Here is a 20,993-nt window from a genome sequence, read left to right as displayed (position 1 = left end):
TTGAATTATGCTTCTTTCATCACCACAGAAGTAATGTGTATTACAGTGATAAACTACCATGTGTATTGGGCACACTGCACATGCTCAGGCAGCATCAATCATGCTTTGTACAGGACAATGCTGGCCTAAAATGGGAACATGTTGCTACAGGGGCATATTTTGGGAACAACCAGCATGACAATGTGTTACATCAGTGACAGTGCTGTCTTACACTGTGGACACATTGATCATTAAAATGTGTTTTGTAAAATGTTCTTTTCTGCTGTTGGTGACATGGAGTTTATGTTCCCCTTTAGAACTGATTGTAAACTTATGGCTTTTTGGTAACCTTTTCTGCTGTAAAATGCACCATTTCAACCCCATATTTGAAAAGAATTCTTGGGGGGGCAACCCCCCCCAAACCCTCCCTAGAACCTTGTAGCTTCCTCGCTACGCTCGGTCGCCCCACTATTTCTGAAAAATATTAACACATAGAAACTGAAAGAAATCACAAGCAACTAAACTTTGATCACTGCCCATGACACCAAAAGCTATCTTTGGGACTGCATGGCCATCACTGCCTGTGATGCTATTGTGTCAAAGGTCACACAATATCGCTTTTTAATATACTGCTTTGGGTGAGGTTGTTGACTTTTGGCTCGCCGGCCCACTGGGTGACAAAATGTTAATGCTTCGGCCCCACATTCAAAAAGGTTGGACAAGCCTACACTAGAGGATGTATGTGTCGCTGGGGATTTTTTCTTCGTCGTCGAGGAGGAGGAGGAGGAGGGTGTCGACAGAGTGGTTGTCGACAGGACAGCATTCGACAGAATGGTCGTCCACGGAATGGTCGTTGATGAATCAGTCGTCGTCGATGTAGTCACAGACGGGAGTTGAGACTTTGTTGGAGGCAATACTGTTGTCGACGTGGTCGTCATCACAGATACCGTCGTCGATGGTGAAGGAGATGGTTTGGATGACGATTTATATTTCAAGTGATGTTTTGAGGACTCGTGGCCGGACATCGACCTATGGGACCCCGATGATGAGCGATGTCTATTGCCAGTGGAAGAAGACCTCTTTGTCGATTAGGGTGAGGAAGTTGGCCTCGATCGAAACTTCTCTGTCGATGACAAAGATTTTCAGTCCAAATCCGCAGGTATGAGCCCTTCTCCCTTGGTTCCTCCAAGCGTATGTGGAAGCGCCCCGAGACTGGTGCTCAGAGACTGGACTGGAAAATGACTTAGTGTCACCTGTCCTTTGTTTCTTTGTCAGCGGTTCCTCAGATCTTGATCTTTTGCGTGATGGGGATCTCTTGTCTGAGGGAGTGGTAGCCCTGCCACCGCGTGATGAGCTGACCTCCGACGCCGGGTAGGCTCCCTCGTTTAACCAACAAATTAGGCACCCGTTTCTGTCCTTAAGGGTTTTTTGTGAGAATCCTTGGCAGATATCACATTCTTCGGCCAAATGATTAGGGTATAAACAATAAAGCCACTCCGAGTTACGGTCTCCCTTATGTGCATTCTTGCGGCTGCTGGTCTCACACGGCCTGAACAAGGATTTCTTCGGACCTGACCATTCCATAACCGGGCCGGACTCTTGCTTTTCCAACGTTGAAAGACTAGAAATAGCAAATATTGAAGTATAGACATTTTTTCTCAAATAAAGAAGAATTCTCTCAGGCGAGAACGCAAGGTAATCCCAACGGTTTGGAATATGGTTAAAATTTGAGTGGAAGCTGCGGATGCGGAGCTATACACTCAACGTCCCATTGGAGCTGTCCAAAGCACCGATAAGGACGTTTATGGGACACTCAAGGTGTCAATATTTTTTCCATAGGAAAACTACTATTTTGAAATTGCAAGGGTTTTCCCAGCCTGACGATGGGGAATAGTCGCAGCATGTGAATCCATGAAAGTTCCAATGCTGGAGAAATACAGTAAATAAGGGGATTTGTTTTTAAACAAGTCCACATTCATCCAGGGGGTGTTCAATCTGGTGGAGGAAGTAAAAGGTGGGTGGGGACCGGTGAGTATGGGGGTTTAACTGGGAGAAGCGTGTATTGCCCGAAGAGGATGCAAGTCACTTGCCTAATTAAAAATGGTGAGGGGAAGCAAGCAGGTGGGGGTGCAAAGTGAAGGCAAGTCCCCGAGCGCTCACATCGGAGAGAATACAACCCGCTAGGGAAGAAAGGCCCAAGTCGATCTTGTAAGGATGACACGTTTTTAATCTCACACGCAGATGATAGCAAAAGCAAAGAACTCTGAACAGAAAAACATTGTCATACATGACGCAATACATTGGGTAAAATTCCACGCGGCTGGGTGGTGTGTGCCTATACAGGATGCGTCTGCCCTATAAGGGATGCCAGACCATTGCTTCCAGCCCAATACATCAGTCTTCCGTCACGTGGGTGCTGCAGTGATCATCTTCTCACATTGAAGGACAAAAAATCAACCGTAGTAAGTCAGAAATATTAATCCTAGCCGGGGACAAAGGTGAAATAAAGGATAAGGCGACCTCCCTGAATCTAAAAATAGCAGAAAAAGGGATAAAATACTTTAGGTATAACCCTCACGGACAGAGTAAACCGACTATATGGAGAAAATTATCCGAAACTTTTGGAGAAAATTAAAATGGATATAGTACGGTGGAACCCTCCAACGATCTCATGGTGGGGATGCATGGTAACGGTAAAGATGGCGGTTCTGCCGAAACTGATCTACTATTTTCAGACTATCCCAATAAGAATCCCCAAGTCCTTCTTCAAAACTCTAACAAAAGGTAATTTCATCTTTCATATGGCGAAAGAAACCCCCAAGGATAGCCAGAGGAGTCCTAACGGCTCCAACGCAGGAGGGGGGGGTGACTCTTCCTCAATTTTATAAATACTATCAAGCGGCGCATCTATGGGTCTTGAAGGATTGGATGGGAGGGGACCAGGGGAAAATATGGGCGGCACAGGATAGGGCGGTGGCTAGATCTACATTGGTGGGGACATTATGGACAAAGAAACACCATAGACATCCCAATCTGCGAATTAGCGAAGTCATGAGATCTCCACTTGAGGCATGGGATGAGCTAGTAAGGAAGGGCATCTTATCTGAAGAACTCGCCCCCTTCACCCCTATGTTCGGGAATCCAGAATTCCCTCTGGGAATGGAAAAAGGGGCATACAGCAAATGGGAAGCTGCGGGTTACACAAAAATAGGGGTAATGATACAAGACCAGGAGATTAGAACGTTTGAGGCCTGCACATCACTCATGAATCTCAAAGCAACGGACAGATACAAATATGAGCAATTAAGGCACTGGCTCGCAACCCCATCTATTTAAAAAGCAGCCACGAGGGATCTCACCCCATTCGAAAATTCACGCTGACGAATTCAGGTGCCAAGAAGCTTTTCTCCTCACTGTATAAGCTTATCAATGTGCAGAAAGAGGACATAAAGTGGAGTTATATGCAGAAATGGGGGAAAACCTGGAGAGAACCCATTAGAAAACAGCAGTGGGAGGAATTGTGGAAGGGTATTCCTAACCTGGCCCGTTTCGGTCCAAATGAAAGAAATGTGGGTGGAAATTGTAACCCAGTGGCATTATACACCTGAGAGACTAAATTCAATGTACCCACATGCTTCCAAAATATGTTGAGATGTGGCAAAGGGGAGAGCAACTGGAGGCACATTTGGTGGGACTGCCATGGAGTTCAGGGGTTTTGGGCCGAAGTTAAGAAACAAATACAGGGAATGTATCCTAGCGTTGGCCAAGTAGGAGAGAGTGTGTGGTTATGTGGGATAAAAGACCAGTCTGCAAGGAAACTAACAAAAGTACAATGGAGGACCTTCATGTGCCTGATGATTGCTGCATGGGCAGCAATTGCCCAGAACTGGAGACAAAGGGACCCCCGTCGGTATTTGGTTGGCACAGAAGGTGTGGAATATGGTGGCAATGGAAAAACGTATCTGTAATCTGCAGGGGGTAAGCGGGTCCTTTGCGAAGGAGTGGGGCGGGGTGCTAGATTATCTCCATTCAGATTACATGGCGCAATGGTGCCCACACAGAATACGAATTTTGGACATATTTGCGGCATAAAGGATCCGAAAACAGAACTGTGGACAATGAATTTCCAGAGGCTGGGGAAGTGGGAGAGGACAGGGGCAAGGGGGGAGTTTGAGTTTGCTCTGTATGTTTGAAACAATAATAATAATAAAAAAAAAAGAAAACAAATTATACTCCTACCATAGGACTACTTTATCACTCATACTTTGCACTTGGCAGGCCTTAAGACTGGCACAAAGGAGGTTATGGGGTACTCTAACCTTCACACACACACACATTTCACTCACTCCCTTCTGCGCCATCCGGCTCCAAGGTCTACACTCTCATTTTGAACTATAAGGTATCCCTCCCAGCACCTCGCAAAACAAATCACGCGATTGTCGCTTGACGGGTGCCCTGTCCGTCCTCTTTGAACATCTCTGGGCATGTTACTTTGGGGTTGGTGGTCAAAGGGCACCTGGTGCCATGAAATTCAGAGGTCTTAAATTTTAGTCAGTTATATGGGCTATAACTCGTGGTTGCCTGGGGATGAGCCGGGTCATGCTTTGGCCAGAGTGAGATACCATGCACACCAGGTGCCAGTCTGTGATTGCGGTCTTGTAGGGCACGTTCATCTCGAACATCTTTGCAACACTGTTAGAACAATTACTAGGCCCTGTGGCGGTTGGGGTGTGGGCTGTCCTCATGGGAGCTCGGGCATGGCTGGGGATTTCACTGGTCTCGGGATTTCAGCCTGGTGTGTGCAATGCCGCATTTACCGCGCTGGCCTTCCCTTCTACCTATGGTTACTAAGATCTAGGCAAAATAGCAACGCTGCGGGGGGAGTGGCTCGGAGCTGCCGCGTACGGCATGGCTTCCTAGGAGCTCCTGCCTGGCCCAATGCGCCACACTGAATATCTCCACTCCGAGATCCTGTTCAGACTCACAAACTGAACAGATCGTGTCGGAAGCCTCCCTGAGGGTGTCATTTGAATGAGTCCACTGGCCGTGCCTGGTTAAGCATGGTTTTGACCTTTTTTCTGGCCAGGACCCGATCGAGACAAAATGGCCATTACACGCTGCAACGCGAGGCATCCACATCAAGGGTGAAGGGCACATGAACTAAACACAACCCTGGCCGCCGAAAGCCCTCAGCACACTCCTCTGCACAGCTGCATATGCTACAGCCGCGAATGCCCAGCAACAAGACAATGCCATACCTTCCGGTATCATCGGATCGGCTGTTGCCCACCTGAGTTGCAGCGGGGTATAGACTATGCAGCGCAGACCTATGTAGTCCCTCTAACCCATCGCCCCGGAGCTCCTCGCCTTCGTTCGCTGCTGTCCTGTGCTCCAGCCCGAGCTTGGCGAGACGCCCGCCATAGGAGCCGCTCGTGAGTGTCCCGTCTGGTGCCTCTCCTCTCACGCCTGTCAGCGGCCCCTTGCCTCGGACGGCGGAGAGCCTTATCCATCCACCTGGGGTCCTCCCAGAGGCCTGATGCAGGATCTTCGCCCCGTGGCCGCCGAGACCAGCCCCAAAGGACTCAGCCCGCGGAAGGGTTCACCGGGCGGTGCACAGATTGGTACAGGCCACAATATCACCGAGGCTGCGGGGCGCTGCGGGACCCTCCCTTGCAACTGACTGCCCGCAGGGTGGGCGCCTGTGGGGCCCAGCCCGTTAAGCCCGAACCTGGAAGGAGGAAGCCTATTGGAGCGGTGAGTGGGCTCTGCTCCCGCCGGGGTCCGCTCCTGTCCCCGCAGCATAAGGTGAGGAGTCGGGAGGGAGAAGGGTTCTCCATTGCCCCTAGTGGGCCATAATATCGCCGTCTTCAAGCAACCCCTCCACAACCCCCAGCAACTAGAGACATCTACATCCGACGCTGAATCCCGTCTGGCCCAGAACCCCACCAGCATCGCCTCCTCCTAACCAACCTCCCCACGACCGACCAGGGCCTGCCCAACAGCAACCTATCCTCCAGAACATCTAGCAATAACAGAACTTCGGGAGCGGGGACCCTCCCTCGCTACCCTGCCATTGGTGTCACCCCGGTGGGGACAAAGGGCTTTAGGAACTATCACGAGACCCCAGTGCTCGGAAGGGAAGCAGATCCACCACACGAGTACCACGGCTACACAGGCACTCCAGTAGCACAATGTCAAGAAGCGGGAAATCAGCCAAGCAAACAGATATTGCCATTCTTATGGTTAACTCATCCACCGATAAAGCTAGAACGTTGGACCCACCAGAGGAGTCCGCAAAATCCAATACGCCCTCCTCAGGTGTGCTTGACCAGAATCCACTACAGGTTGCCACGAAGGCTGATCTGCAAGATCTTTTATCGGCATTAACCAGAGAGATTCAAAAAAGCACAGAGGAAGTAACAAAAAAAAAATCAATTCGCTGGACAAAAGAATAGGGGAGGCGGAGCGCCAAACCTCTGAACTGGAATCTGAGGTCTGCGATCAAAGATTTGAGACTGAACATGACAGGGGCAGAATATCAGCCTTGGAGGCGAGATGCTCCATCCTCGAAGCAAAGCAAGAAGACGCAGAAAATCACTCGCGAAGGAACAACATTCGCATATGTGGTATCCCATCCTCTATCCCAGACGCAGACCTGAAATCCTATGTCTCGGACCTACTCTGGTTCATAATCACCCTCCCAGATGACGCACCCCTTGAGCTGGACTGGGTGCATAGAACAATCCTAAGGAGGACATCCAAGTTCCCGCCTTATGTCCTAGCGAGGGTACACTTTTTCCAAATAAAGGAGGAAATTATGCGCGAAGCAAGACAGGTGCGCCAAATCACCTTCCAAGGAGCAACAATATCGCTGTACCAGGACCTGTCAAACTCTACACTTCAAAAACGGAAAATCATGCGTCCACTAACAGAATGGTTACGCGAAAGGAAGATCCCATACCAATGTGGATTCCCAACATCAGTGAGATTCACATGGGAGGGGTCCCAAAAGCAAATTCAGTCAATGAAAGAGGCAAACAAATTCATGGGGCAAATGAGTACAGAGGAGGACTCTGAAGCCGAAGATCCAACTCACCACCCCCCAAACAATCCCCCGGGGGGGTGAATGGTCAAAAGCCATCAGACGCCGTAGACTCGGAGGTCCCCCTAAGAAAGACGTCAACACAGGACGAGGAGATCCCAGTACCACAAGTAACTACAGACTCTCTGGCCACAGACAATTGCTCCTCCTGAACTATATCATGGCAAGTCTCCAGGTAAAATTACGCACATCTACTTTACCAACACAAGAGCGCTGTTTAAGCAGCTTTATACTTCATTTCGGCAGCCCAGTTGGTCAACACCAGGCGCATTGGCGCCACCAGTTTTCCCAGTGGCAGTATGATGTCGTTTCTCCTACCAGTGCTCTATGGGGAGGGGGGAGGCAAGGGTTCCGAAAACGCTACAGCATGCAACAGCAACAACAAGACATATTCAATACCAACATTGTTACACAACACGCCTAACAAGCTCACAACTTCAGTTACGGGTCAAAATGCAATGCATATCAAACGCAAACGCATCAGGCGATGGCTGACACAAGCGAGATACGTATCCTCTCCTGGAACATCCAGGGCATTAACTCACCAAGAAAGCGTCGGTCCGTGCAACACAGACTGGGGCAACTATCCGGGGACATTGTACTACTCCAAGGAACCCACCTACTACAAGAAGATGAACACCGAATAAAATTTTACAGATATAAAAAAGCCTTTTTTGCCACAGCAGGGAAGAAGAAAAGAGGGGTTGCTATATTACTATGTGACAGTCCCTTTATCAAAGATTACGATGAAAAGAGATCCCGAGGGTCGCTTTCTCCTACTCAAAGGCCTGTTCGAGGAACTCCCTATCACAATTGTCACTGTCTATGGGCCCAACACATCCCAATCCAGTTTCATCACGGACTTAATCCCGACAATCTTGGCTTTTCGAGTTGGGCACCTTATCAGCAGCGATTTTAACTCCATGCCAAACCCACAATTGGACAAAACTCTTCCCCCCCACGAATGCATACTATACACAAGCCCTATCTTTAGCCAAACTGTTCAGAGAAACTGAGACTGCCGACGCATGCAGACTATTCAATGGCACCTCACAAGACTATACTCATTATTCCAATGTGCATAAAGGATACTCATGAATAGACTTGGTCCTAGTATCCGGGGTGCTGTACCCATGCCTAAATACTGCTGATATTCATACCTGCAGGATTTCGGACCACGCCCCAGTATCAGTTAACTTAGCCATATCGGGCCAAAAGACCCTTATACAGAGGTATTGGAAACTGAATGGCTCCCTACTTCTAGATGAATGTATCAGATCTGAAGTGGAAATCACAATATCCAACTACTTCAAAGAAAACACCACAGAGAATTCCCCTATCAGCATCATCTGGAACGCAATGAAAACTGTAGTCAGAGGCTCCCTGATTGACGCAGGGGCGGAACAGAAAAGAATATCGACCATTGCAACAGCCAAATTGGAATCAGAAGTAAATCAACTAAAGGTGCGACATACCAGGAAGACAGAAAGATCCCGGAGGAAAAACTAAAATAGCTCTAGAAATGCACTGCGCCGACCGAACAGCCAAATCATTAGCATTTACAAGACAATTCTACTACAGTAAAGGAAATAAAGCGAATAAAGTCTTAGCACAGAAACTAGAGAAGATTCATAGCCGAAACAATATTCTTAAGCTACGGGGAGAAAATGGGAAACTACACTACTCCGAGACAGAGAAAATTAAGGAATTGGTTAGACACCATAAATCTGTAATGTCCGACGACCCGACAGTTCTAAATAACTTGCCAGAATACTTGAAGGCTATTCCCCCCCAAAATTCAACACAGCTAGAAGCCCTGGAAGCCCCCATGGATGCCGAAGAAGTCATCGAAGCCATGAAATCTCTCAAATCGACGGCGCCTGGGCCAGATGGCTTCTCCGCAAACTTCTATAAAAAATACATCAGAATCCTAGCACCTCAGATGGCAGCCTTGTTCAATTCCATCTTATCTGCAAAATCAGTCACTGAATCTATGGCCGAGTCACTTACAATCTTGCTTCATAAGCCTGGGAAGGACCCGAGTCATCTGACTCTTACCCCCCGATCTCGCTCATGAACAATGACGTCAAAATCTTCTCCAAAGTTCTATCCAGGAGACTGGGGCCGGTTCTCCCATCTCTAATCAACCAAGATCAAACTGGCTTCATCCCGGGAAGAGGGACTCACAATAACATCAGGAGGACAATAAACATAATTGAAAGCTCCCACAAACTGAAGGTTGGAATGGCTGTTATCTCGTTAGATGCCCACAAAGCCTTTGATCAGGTGGACTGGGGATACATTCTAGCAATACGAACATTTCGGCTTTGGTCCTAATTTTATTACATGGGTAATGGCCAATTATCAAGCTCCCAAAACACAACTGCGGGTTAATGGCATTAGGGCAGAAAGTATACGTTTATCCAGGGTCACTAGACAAGGATGCCAACTCTCCTCTTATTTTTGCCCTATCTATGGAACCTTTTACGACTAAGATTAGGCAAAACAATAGCATAACAGGGCTAACAGTGGGAGGTCAAGAATATAAAATTGCATTATATGCAGATGATGTCTTAATTACAGCATCAAACTTAGCAACGTCTCTAGAAGCACTATTGGTAGAAATCAAAGCTTTTGGTGTCCTGTCAGGATTCAAGGTAAGCCTAGCCAAGTCTGCGGCCTTAGCCTTTAACATCGCCTCACAAGAAAAATAATCTTTAGCCCCCCTAACACTAATCCCATGGGCGGCAGGAGCAATCGAATACCTCGGGGTACACATCACAAAAGACCCACTACGCCTGTACTCAAGTAACGTCCCTCAACTAATCAGTGACCTCCAAAACGATCTTAAAAAGGTGGAAACAGCATGGTTCGGGAGAATAGCTGCCATTAAAATTAATTGAATCCCCAGATGGCTGTACCACTGCACAGCCTTACCAGTCCATATCCCAGGCCCGGCTCTAAAAGCCCTACAGAAGAAAATACAAGAATTTGTCTGGGAGGGGGGGACCCCAAATTGGCAAGCGCATTATGCTGAGGGGGAAAGCACACGGAGGGTTGGGAGTACCCGACCTGGCCAAATACACATTAGCCGCCCAATTGTCGCACACATTCTCCTGGGTGCAAGAGGAAGTCCCCCCCGAAAAGGACACAAATTGAAGAAGCTTGGTCCCCGATTACACCCTCTAATTTACCACACTTACCAAACATTAAGCCACATGCACTCAGCGGTCCCCTCCTATCTACATTAGCAACAGTTCAATGCTGGAAAACGGCAGCCCGTAAATCGGGCCTCCATGGATCTCTTGGTCCCCTAACTCCCATCTGGAATAATCCCGACTTCTCGCCGGGGAATCCCCCATCCTGTTTTCAGGCCTGGATAGAGGGTGGGCTGAGTACAACGAGCGAATTTCTAGAAGATGGGGCCACCATCTCGTTTGAGAGATGTAAAACAAAATTCGGGGTGGGTGAGCGTGAGAGATTCCGCTATACTCAAATCAGGCACTGGATGTCCCACAGGGGAACCTGAGAAAAATGCTCCAGAGAGCTAACAGCGCTAGAGCTCTCATTAACGACTCCAACCAATAGAGGTAGGATCTCAACCATCTATCGTCTGCTGGAGAGGGCAGACCCGGGGAAAAAAGAAAGATATATGCTAGAGTGGGAAAAAGATCTGGGGTGAGAGATCGAGGTGGAAGAGTGGGGGAAAATATGGGCAGGAGTACACAAAAGTTCTCAGTGCATTTCGAATAGGGAAGGGGGATATAAACTCTGTTATAGGTACTATGTCGCCCCAGCTCAACTGCATAAAGCCAACCCGAAGATCCCTGGAACCTGCTGGCGAGGATGCCCGGTCCCTGGCACATTGTTCCATACGGTCTGGACATGCCCGAAAGCTCAGACATACTGGAGAGAAATATTAAAACATATCAAAGAAATCTCCTTTCTCTCAATACCTTTCGACCAAGGAATCGTCTTGTTGGGCGAAACAGGAGACGGTGCATTTCCAGTCTCCGGTCAAATCCCCCGTCTATGCACACATCTTCTCCTGGCAGCAAAAATCGCAATGGCACGATTATGGAAACACGAAAATGGCCCCTCTGTAGCTTTATGGTGGTCTAAATGCTGGGACATAGCTGTGGCCGAAAAAACACTAATAAGATTGGGCTCCCTGTGTGGAACCATGAACACATGGGACCCATTCATGGACTACGCAGCTAAATTCCCAGCCCTCACCAAGAGACCTCCCCTCACAGATGGCTTCAATGCTCCCCACGTTATTAGACATTTAACCCCAGGCACAGCACCTCAGGAACAGAACTTGTCTCCACTCACCAATGGAACAGACTACAGACAAGGGATGCAAGAGCACAGTCAGTCCCCTCACCCATCAAGCACCTCGATAGCATGACAGACCCCTTACAGTGTTGAAATAAATAATTTTATGCATTGCTGTGTATGTTGTACTGAAATGTAAAACCCAATAAAATGTTGTAAAAATAAAAACATATAGCAACGCTGCTCGCACCTTATGCTGTACTATGTAGATGAGTATATTTAGTTATATTATAGTAGAGTCCTTTTAGACTTGGATGTGGTCCTCTCATCATCCCCCCTGGCCCATCATAGTGCTTTGAATGCATCCCACCTCACTCTAAAGCACCTAGTGAAGTAAAGCGGGGACTGCCCCCTTCCCAACATTCCCCTTTCGTTACTTCTACAGTAACAAACTTTGATATACCTCTGCACACCCGGTCCCTCCTTTTGGCTGCAACATATGGCCGAGATATCTTTGTTGGCACTCGAGCCCTACACACAGATCGCAAACTCTACCCCTCTGCACGTACTCTTCAGTTGGTCAAGTTCACCAAAACTTCTGTGTAATTTTCTAGATCAGAAGGTGGAGAAATGATAGTGTGGTATAGATGATCAACTTCATCTCCATACAGGATGGGGAGCATTTAATCTTTAGGGCCACCCTGTTGTCTCGCAAGGTGCTTTTGGATCCCTAATTGATACCATCATTCTTGTGTTATTAGGTGCCACATGGCACAACCTTGAAGGGCCAGCTGACAGGTGCAGAAAATAATCAGGATGAGCGCAATGATGGGCACTGACATCTTCATGATTGCTCCGAGCGACGACAGGGCCAAACAAAACACCAAAGTAAACCAATCGCCGTCCTGTACTCCTCCCTCCTTCATGCGAGCCCCCAGGCCATGGACAGCCGCAATGAAGTGGGATAATGATGCGTTCTCTGCATCCTCTGGAGGCACGAATGTGCAGCAGGAATAGCCAAACATTTTGCAAACCCCACCTTCCATTGCTGTTAACATGTCCAACACACAGCGGTTTTGCATTGTCACAAGTCTCAATGCACGCAACTCATCCTTGATCACGTTGAACCCATTCTCTGTGTCGTTCACGAGCTGGACCAGTTCCTAGCTCACGATCTACAACCATTTCACGTTTGCTGAGGCCTGCACACCCGGCAAAAGTAAAGATGCAAAAAAGAATTATGCAGAGCTGAAGAGCCTGTATTGTTCTGCCATTTCAGCAAGCAATGTAGAAGAGTCTTTGGATATGTAAGTCGATCTTTTCATTCTCTGTGGTTGTTGGCACGACCTTTTTCCTGGCAGGATGTGGAGCTCTTTTGTGGGCATTTTCGACTGTGGTTAGACTAGTTGGTGCCTCAGCAGGCAGTGCTCCCCCTTCAGGTGTTCTTCTGGGATTACTAATAGCGAGTAATGTGGCCATCGTACAACAGCCCCTCCATGATTGTGGGAGGTGCAGGTGAGATTGTCGGCCACACACCCAGTAGTAATCCATCATTGCTGTTCTTTTCTTCATGTCTGTGACCAGAACATTCTTATTGCAACGTTCTTTCGAGCCAACAAAGACTGTACCGTTGCTGCGGAAACAGAGTCTATATTCTTCTTCCTTATGCACTCACACCAGCTTTTCCAATGTTGCAATCCAAGTCAACTTTGCGATATGCTCTGTCCAGATTTGTGCACAGAAATTGTCCACTCGTGCTATCCTTTCCTTTCTATATATTACCAGTCCTTCTGCCAAGCAAGGCAATGTGGTTTCCTGCCAGTTATTATTGACATGCTTACGCTCTTTCACCATCAGATATGGCAGCTCCACCCACTTGATGTTTATTGAACCACTGCTGCACTGTACAATATCTGGACCCACCATTTGCAGTTATACACTATGTGCCTGGTACGTTCCTTTTATTCTGCACAGCACAAGATGAACTAGGCATTGTGCTTCTATAATTGGGACTGATTGCGGTACTAACACCTTGGGAGCCTCTCAAGCATGTGGAATGAGTGAACACACAACAGCTTCCATTCACAGTGTTTCTCCCCACACCACTCATGTCAGAATACCAATAGTTGGTGAACTCGGGATGATGAATATTCTCAATAACATCCAAACCCAGCCCTTGATACGCGTCATACTTTCGTCGTATTTCCCTTTTCATTATTCTATACATGCTTTCAGGGCTGGCAACTTTACTGGGACTATTGGAAACAACATTATATCGTTTTGCATTGGTAGACAATCTCCTACTTGCTGATTTCCCCCCACTGTTGCATTGTGCTTATTAAATTCATTAAATTAATTTCCATTGTTATTAGTGTTCACATTAGTGCTAATATATGTAACTCCACTCATTAACATTTATATGTATTGTCCCATTTGGATAATATACAATCCCATCCCCCCCCATTCCCCTCATTTATAGGACCTCCCCCTAACACCCTCCCCCCCAATACAATACCAATAGTACTATCAATATCGCACAGAGACCTACAATAATGGTCAACCCATAATAAACACAGGTCCAAATCCTCTCATTCGTGCATCTACACCTTGGGTCCCTATTTAACAAATAATTTACATTAGTCACATCCCATCTTCTTCTTTCCTGAAATGAAAACACAGACACACAATACAACGAAAGAGAGACCGTACAAGATGTACTTTTTGTACAAAAAAAGAAAAAGAAGGGAGCGAGAGAAAGAAAGAGCAAAAAGAAAGCACACCCGAAAAAAGAAAGATACGCAGGTAAGCTTCGGGCTGCCAGTGGAACATGCTACCGCACATGTTTCGCCCCTAGACAGGCCAGTGAGGTAGACTGGGTACAGATACTGCTACCCCTTGTTTTAAGATAACTGATGTACCAGTGTGCTCTCTGGAGGTGCCCTACGAATGTCAGTGGTGGACCCAATAGCGCAATTCCTTGACTTTCACAGAGAGGGCAGTACAAAACACCACCTCTTATGGCCCCTGGAACCGAGGGTTATTCCATCTACGCAAGTAATTGCAGACTTAAAGGAGGACCCCAGGCAGAAGTGATTGTGTGGTCATACGCTCGGGATCTGTCACTGTAGTAGTCCGGTGTCTGTTATCACAATCCTGGGAGGTGCAATCGGTCAGCAGACATATTTAATGGCCCTAGTTTGTGTGGTCAAATACTCTTTGAATTCATCAACTAGCACTGCTGCTGCCCTATGTGCGTCTGAAGCCCTTCTTACAGGGGATACGGGAGTATGCATACGCTGGCCAGTGACCACTTCATGAGGCGACAAATGGTGGTCTTTGCTTAGCTGCATGCGTAAACTGAAGAGAGCCAGGGGCAAACGGTGCACCCAGTTTTTTTTCAACGTGGTACACAGTTTGGATAACTTTCTTTTAAGGAGCCTGTTTATTCTCTCCACAATGCCATTAGCCTTTGGATGATAAATCAAACACATCCGGTGTTTGATGCCAAGTATGGTATGGTATTGTTTATTTATATAGTGCCTATAATGCATTAAAAGAATGTTTGCAGTTGTCTCACCTTAAACCTCCATACACACCCCTATTGCAGGAAGACCTCCCGTACTAAAAGTCTAGCAGCACATTTGGCATCCGGATGTGCACACAGCCTTGCTTCCACCCACCTTGAGAAAGGACAAACCAGTACAATGAGGTACCTAGATCCATTACAACGTTCATGCATATCAGCGTAATCTATATTCAATTCACGGAACGGTAGGGTGGGGCAAAGTGCCCCGTAACATCCATAGTGTCATCCAGATACTGAAACTTTGACATGTGGTGCAATGTATGACCATTTCTGTAATGCTTTCCTGGATTTTTGGTATGAACTAGTCCGCCTGTATATCTGCTGTTATGTGCTGCTTCAAACTGTGGGATGGGTAGTGTAGTTGTTCAAAAGGCTACTGCTAGCAGCTCCAGGGGCCTTACAGTCTTCCCAGAGCTCTAATGTCTCCATAAGGGATCTGTCGGGGATTGCTTACAACCGCTCTATGACCACAACTCTTTCTCTCTTTCAGGTGCTTGCCGGTTTGCCGGTTGGGCAGTCACAACATACTCAGCAGGAATTTAATTTGCAAGATATGCCACCATGTTGGCTGCCACATAGGCGATTGCGTTCCCCATCGATATTTTGTCTGTCCCATTACAATTAGCGGTGCACTTGACGACCACCACAACAGATGGTTGGGATAATGCTTCCATAAGTAATTCTACCATAATAATTCGGCCCAACCGCTCTGGTGGGGGCATAGCCCTTATCGTCCCTGAGTGGATTCCTGCCTCGGTCATTCGTACGCAGGCCTACTCCTCTTTTGAATGTCTCGTCTGCAGGCTCTCTCTCTCGCCTAGCCCTTCCCTTACTGTGGCTACTATCTATCGGCCACCTGGTCAGGTTTCTTCCTTCCTCTCTGAGTGGGCGGACCTCTCCTCCTCACTCCTGGCCTGAGCCACTCAACTCCTCCTTCTTGGAGACTTCAACATCCACCTGGATGCCTCTGTCGCCCCTCTGAACGCTTTCGCGACCTCTGCAACTCTCTCTCACTCACCATTCTCCCCTCTTGCTCGACTCATTCTGCAGGGCACACTCTCGATGTTCTGATCTCTTCAGACCTTACCCTCTCTGTCCCTCTCTCCACTCCTCTCTCCTGGAGTGACCACTTTCTCCTATCCTCACACCTCACCCTCCCTACCACGCAGGCCAAGCCACCTCCGTCACTGCCACCCACCTTCCCGGTCATCCGACCCATGAAGCGCGTGTCAGTTGAGGCTTTCCCCGCCACCTTCCCCCCCCCCCTCCTCCCCACTGGCTGACTCTCACCCTGACACAGCCCTCTCCACGCTCCACTCTTCTATATCCGACACTCCCGTCATGAGAATCTGCCTGAAGCCCAAAGCCAAAATTGACTCCTGGTATGACTCAGACCTCGTCACCCTAAAACGCAAGTGTAGGGTTGCTGAGAGGAAATGGCGGGCTTCAAGTTCATCCTCTGACAAACTGGCCTGCTGCCTACTGCAAAGGCAATACCGGCTCTCCGCCCTCACCAATAAGAGATCTCATATCCAAGCACGCGTCTGTGCGGCATTTAACAACTTGGCTGATCTCTTTCGAATCTGCAAGGAACTGGCCAATCCTGACGCAGTCTCTACCTCTCCTGGCCCTTCCCAGGCCCTCTGCACGGCACTGGCTTCTCACTTCATTTCAAAAACTCAGGACATCCTGTCCTCACTCTCCTCCTCTTATCCCCCTCCCGCTATTCCCTGCTCTTCCTCTGGCCCTTCTGCAGCCACCCCTCCTCCCTCCTTTTCTGCCTTTCCCCTTTTCTCTCCAGACAGGGTTTCTAGACAAGTCCAATCTCTGAAAGTCTTGTTGAAACAGGTTCACCCCTTTTCCTCCACATCGACTCCCTGGCTCCTGCCCTGGCGGATTTCTGCAATCACTCCTTCGCCACTGGAGTCTTCCCTTCCCCCCCTGAAGCACTCGCTTGTGCACCCTCATCTTAAGAAAGTCTCTGCCGACCCCTCCTACCCGGCTAACTATCACCAATCTCCATCACTCCCTTCCTGGGCAAGCCCCTGGATGAACTGGCCCTCTCCCAGCTGAATCTCCACACTAAATCTGTTGGTTGCCTTCATTACCATCAGTCTGGCTTCAGAGCTGCCGGAAGCACGGAAACTGCTCTCCTGAACATCCGTGAAGACCTGCTCACCAACACCCCTTGCGTTCTTATCTTGCTTGATCTCTCTTCTGCCTTTGACACTGTCAACCATGCCATCCTGCTCAACCGTCTCCATGACAACCTGGGTATCACTGGTCAGGCTCTGGCGTGCCTGATTTCTTTCCTCTCCGACCGACCCTCCCAGGTCCAACTTCGGTCCTTCCTCTCCAACATCTTTTTCTCTACCTGTGGTGTTCCCCAGTGATCTAACCTCTCTCCCTGGCTGTTCAACCAATACGTGGCACTCCTTGCCCACCGCATCGCCGCTCTCTGTCCCAACTTTCAGTGCTATGTAGAGGATACCCAGCTCATTTTCAGGCTACCCTTGGCCTCCTCCTCCTCTCCTTCCGTCATCTCTGACTGTCTGTCTGCCATCCAGGAATTGTGTGCCGCCAACGACCTCTGCCTTAATGCCAGTAAGACTGAGATTCTACTCATCGACACACCCACTCCCTCCTTTGCTGCAGCTCTCTGGCCGGCCTCTCTTCGCCCTTCTCCCACTCCCACCTGCAAGGCTAAAAACCTCGGGGTCATCTTCGACTTTGCACTCTCCTTCTCCCCTCACATCTCTGACGTCTCTAAGAAGTCACACTACCAGCTGCACCTCCTTAGAGGTATTCTTCCTTTCCTCTCCTTCCCCCAGAAGCTCACTGTCTCCAGAGCCCTGCTCCTCTATAAGCTGGACTACTGTAACGGCCTCTATCTAAATCTGCCTGCCTCCACTCTCCGCCCTCTGCAACTTATCCAGAACAGGACTGCAAGACTGGTCTTTGGCCTCAAGCTCAGGAATCGTATCTCTCCAGGACTGAAATCTCTGCACTGGCTCCTAGTGGCATGTGACGATTAAGTTCAAAACCCTCTCCATTCTATACAAGGCCTTCTGGGGTCTGGGGCCGCAATACCTTCAACTCTCTCTTCCTAAATATCTTCCTTCTTGAGGACTTCGCTCATCTGCCTCCAACTCCCTGAGGGTCAGTCGCTTCTCCAAGCAATGAGTTGGTGGCAGATCACTCTTCGGCAGGGGCCTCTCTCTGGAACAGCCTTCCTGCCTCCCTGAAACTCAAAGAGAACCATCTCCGGTTCCAGAAACACCTCAAAACCTTCCTCTTTGCTTCTGCTTTCTCTCCTCCCCTCCCCTGCCCTGCTGAATTCCTGACTGAATTTGCACTGGTTACCTGGCCACCCTTTCTGATCTCCGGCCCAGGCCCAGTCAATTGCCCACCTGCACTGCCTCCCTGGCAACCGCTGAACTTGGGGACCGTTTTTTTCTGCATCACATCAGTCCCCCTACCAGCACTTATGTCTGCACTTCCTTGCACTTGCCACTAGCTGGCTGTTTTATGTGTCTTATTTATTCCACTTTTCCATGTACTGCACTTTCCCCTCTCCCTTCCCCCCGCGTAGTTTTCCTTTCCCCCCTTTCCCATGCACTTGCGATCTGAATGACATCTGGCCTAGTAGGATCATTGTCTGTCCTCCCTTTGTTCCCCCCCCTTGCTTCGTCGCGCCTTGAAACACTTGTGTACAGGCGCGTTATAAATGCCATATCATATCATAGCAGTGCTGCATACTGCACTGGGGATCCATCCGCCCTCCGAAATCCCCTCCTCTTTCAGCGGGATAGACCGGTGTGTACTGTTGCTGCGATGTACGCAGAGTCTGAATATATCATGACAGCACACCCTTTAGACGCTCTTAATGCTTCGATGAGCGCTACGAGTCCCGCCGCCTGAGCAGAATGCTGCATGGGAAACCTTTTCATGACCACCATCTTATACTCTCCTTCCTCAAGTCATACCACTGTCTTTGCCCAACCTCCTGATCAATTGTGGAAGACCAGTCAACAAAAAGTACTTCACCCTCTGGCAATGCACAGTCCCTTGCTTTGGGAATGTCATCCTCCTCCCTCTCGTATGTGGCACAGTCGTGTGTCGTTAAATCCTCTGTAGTAGGCATGTCTGTTAAAAAGATGGAAGGGTTCACTGTTTTGCACCTAACCTCATGAATATGGGATTTAGAAATGATGATCTCCAATGCCGAAGATCTTTTTGTACTCAGAGTAGATTTTGATCTTTCTAGAATAGCAAACAAAGAATGTTCCCCATTACAACTGTAGAACTTTTCTCTATTGCGAAAGCAGCAGTTGCTAAAGCTTGTTCGCACGTGAACTGCCCTTCCATCACTGTATCCAAATTGCTGCTATAACAGGCCAATGGCTTATGGACCATAGTGCTCTTCTGAGTCAATACCGCTGTCATAGCAAAAACAAAGAGGTGATGGCTGGAAGGTTTAGACAGAATCTTAACCACTGGCGTTGCTCTGGGCAACCTTCCAGACCATTGTTCTTTGCCTGCCAAGCCATTACAGAAGGGGAGAAAACCATATGCAAATCAGGCTTGGTCCCACCCCAAAAGGGGCAGTCCAGCCTGAACTGCTAGGTCGCATCCCTTCTGCACAAGACCACAAGCATTCCCAAACATGGTTCGGCCTTGTTGGGCCTCATCAGTGAGGAGTAGCTTGGGTCTCTAGGCCCAGCAGGCACGGGACCCACGTCTGGGCATACCCGTCCCACTTGGGGTGACAAAGCAAAAAAACAAAGAGGTGATGGCTGGAATGTTTAGACTGAACCTTAACCACTGGCTGGACCACTTTTGCAATGGCGCAGCCGGGCTAAAAAATGGTGGTGTGGAAGGTTGACCAGAGCAATGCCAGTGGTTCGGGTTAATTCAAAACCTTCCACCCATCACTTTTGTGGTCACAATACCGCTGTCATAAGCTGGCCATCTGACTGCGAATACAAGTAACATTTCTGCGTGTAATCTGGGATGGCCAATATGGGTGCCAAACTAATAACATCCTTTAAGTCGTCAAATTTTTTGATTAGGTCCACTGTAACTTATGGGCCTTTATTTTTTGTGCTTCCTCACACACATCCCTGTCAATTCCTAACATGACAACCCTCTTGTCGGAAACCAACAACCCTTGCAAATCAGCGATATCATCGCTCCCACCACCACCTCAGGTGACACTGTTGGACGAAAGATAAAATCAGTGGGCACTCACCAACACTGTTTGGCAATCTGGGGCACCGCCTCCATGAGCACCGTAATACCATAAAGGAACATATCAGGGTCCACGGGGATCCACCACTTCCCTTGTCATTGTGTTCATTCTCAACATCGCTCTTATAGCACATCCCAGGCGTGGAGCAAACTATACCAAAATCTGTAAATGATATAGTCATGTTTAATTTGCTGAGAAGGTCTCCCCCTAGCAAATGAACAGCGGAACTTTCAGAATACAGTAAGGGCGCCCGCACTACCTTCCTTCCCACCTTTACATCTAGCTCCTCAGTGTATGGAACCTTGGAAATAGCCTCAGACTCCCTGGGCATCAAGATACTTTCCTGATAAGGGAAGACCTCCCTCCATGATACTTTATTTAGTTGCACCAGAGTCCTGTTTATTTCCCATCTCTGCCCACCAAAGGTTTCTCTTCAGGGTGGATGTTCGTTGACAAGACCGGACATGCAAGTGCTCCCTGTTGGCTGTGCTAATCGGGGTATGTGTTTGTTCCCGGAAATGAGAAGGGATTGCCTCCTACCACTGCTGCTCCTCCAAAGGGAGCGGTAGCACCACTTGGTACCCTGCTCACCGGAGCAGCACCGCCCTGCTGTTGCAGATGCCATACCTGTATGTCAGCTGCTTGAGGCTATTGTTTATATGTTTGGTGTTGACCCTGTGAATACCCTTGGTTCTCATATCCTTGATCTAGTTGCGAATACCATAGTCCTTGGGGCCCTTGGCCCTGTTGCTGCAGTCCATAATACCACACTGCAGAGCTGTCCTTGTGAAATGGCC

The 20,993-nt window shown here is 48.5% G+C and overlaps 1 protein-coding gene across 1 annotated transcript in view; it reads right to left on the bottom strand.

Annotated features, from left to right (window-relative positions):
- The window catches only part of LOC138467978 (serine palmitoyltransferase 3-like), a 1,426,144-nt gene that overhangs the window by 1,130,425 nt on the left and 274,726 nt on the right, over positions 1-20,993 (bottom strand). The gene's annotated exons all lie outside the window — the stretch shown is intronic.

The sequence above is a fragment of the Ambystoma mexicanum genome, chromosome 4q (genome assembly GCF_040938575.1).
Source record: "Ambystoma mexicanum isolate Mex_15411 chromosome 4q, UKY_AmexF1_1, whole genome shotgun sequence".
In the NCBI taxonomy this organism is placed as follows: Eukaryota; Metazoa; Chordata; class Amphibia; order Caudata; family Ambystomatidae; genus Ambystoma; species Ambystoma mexicanum.
Note: the sequence above shows the minus strand (reverse complement) of the source record. Positions and strands in the feature narration are given on the sequence as shown.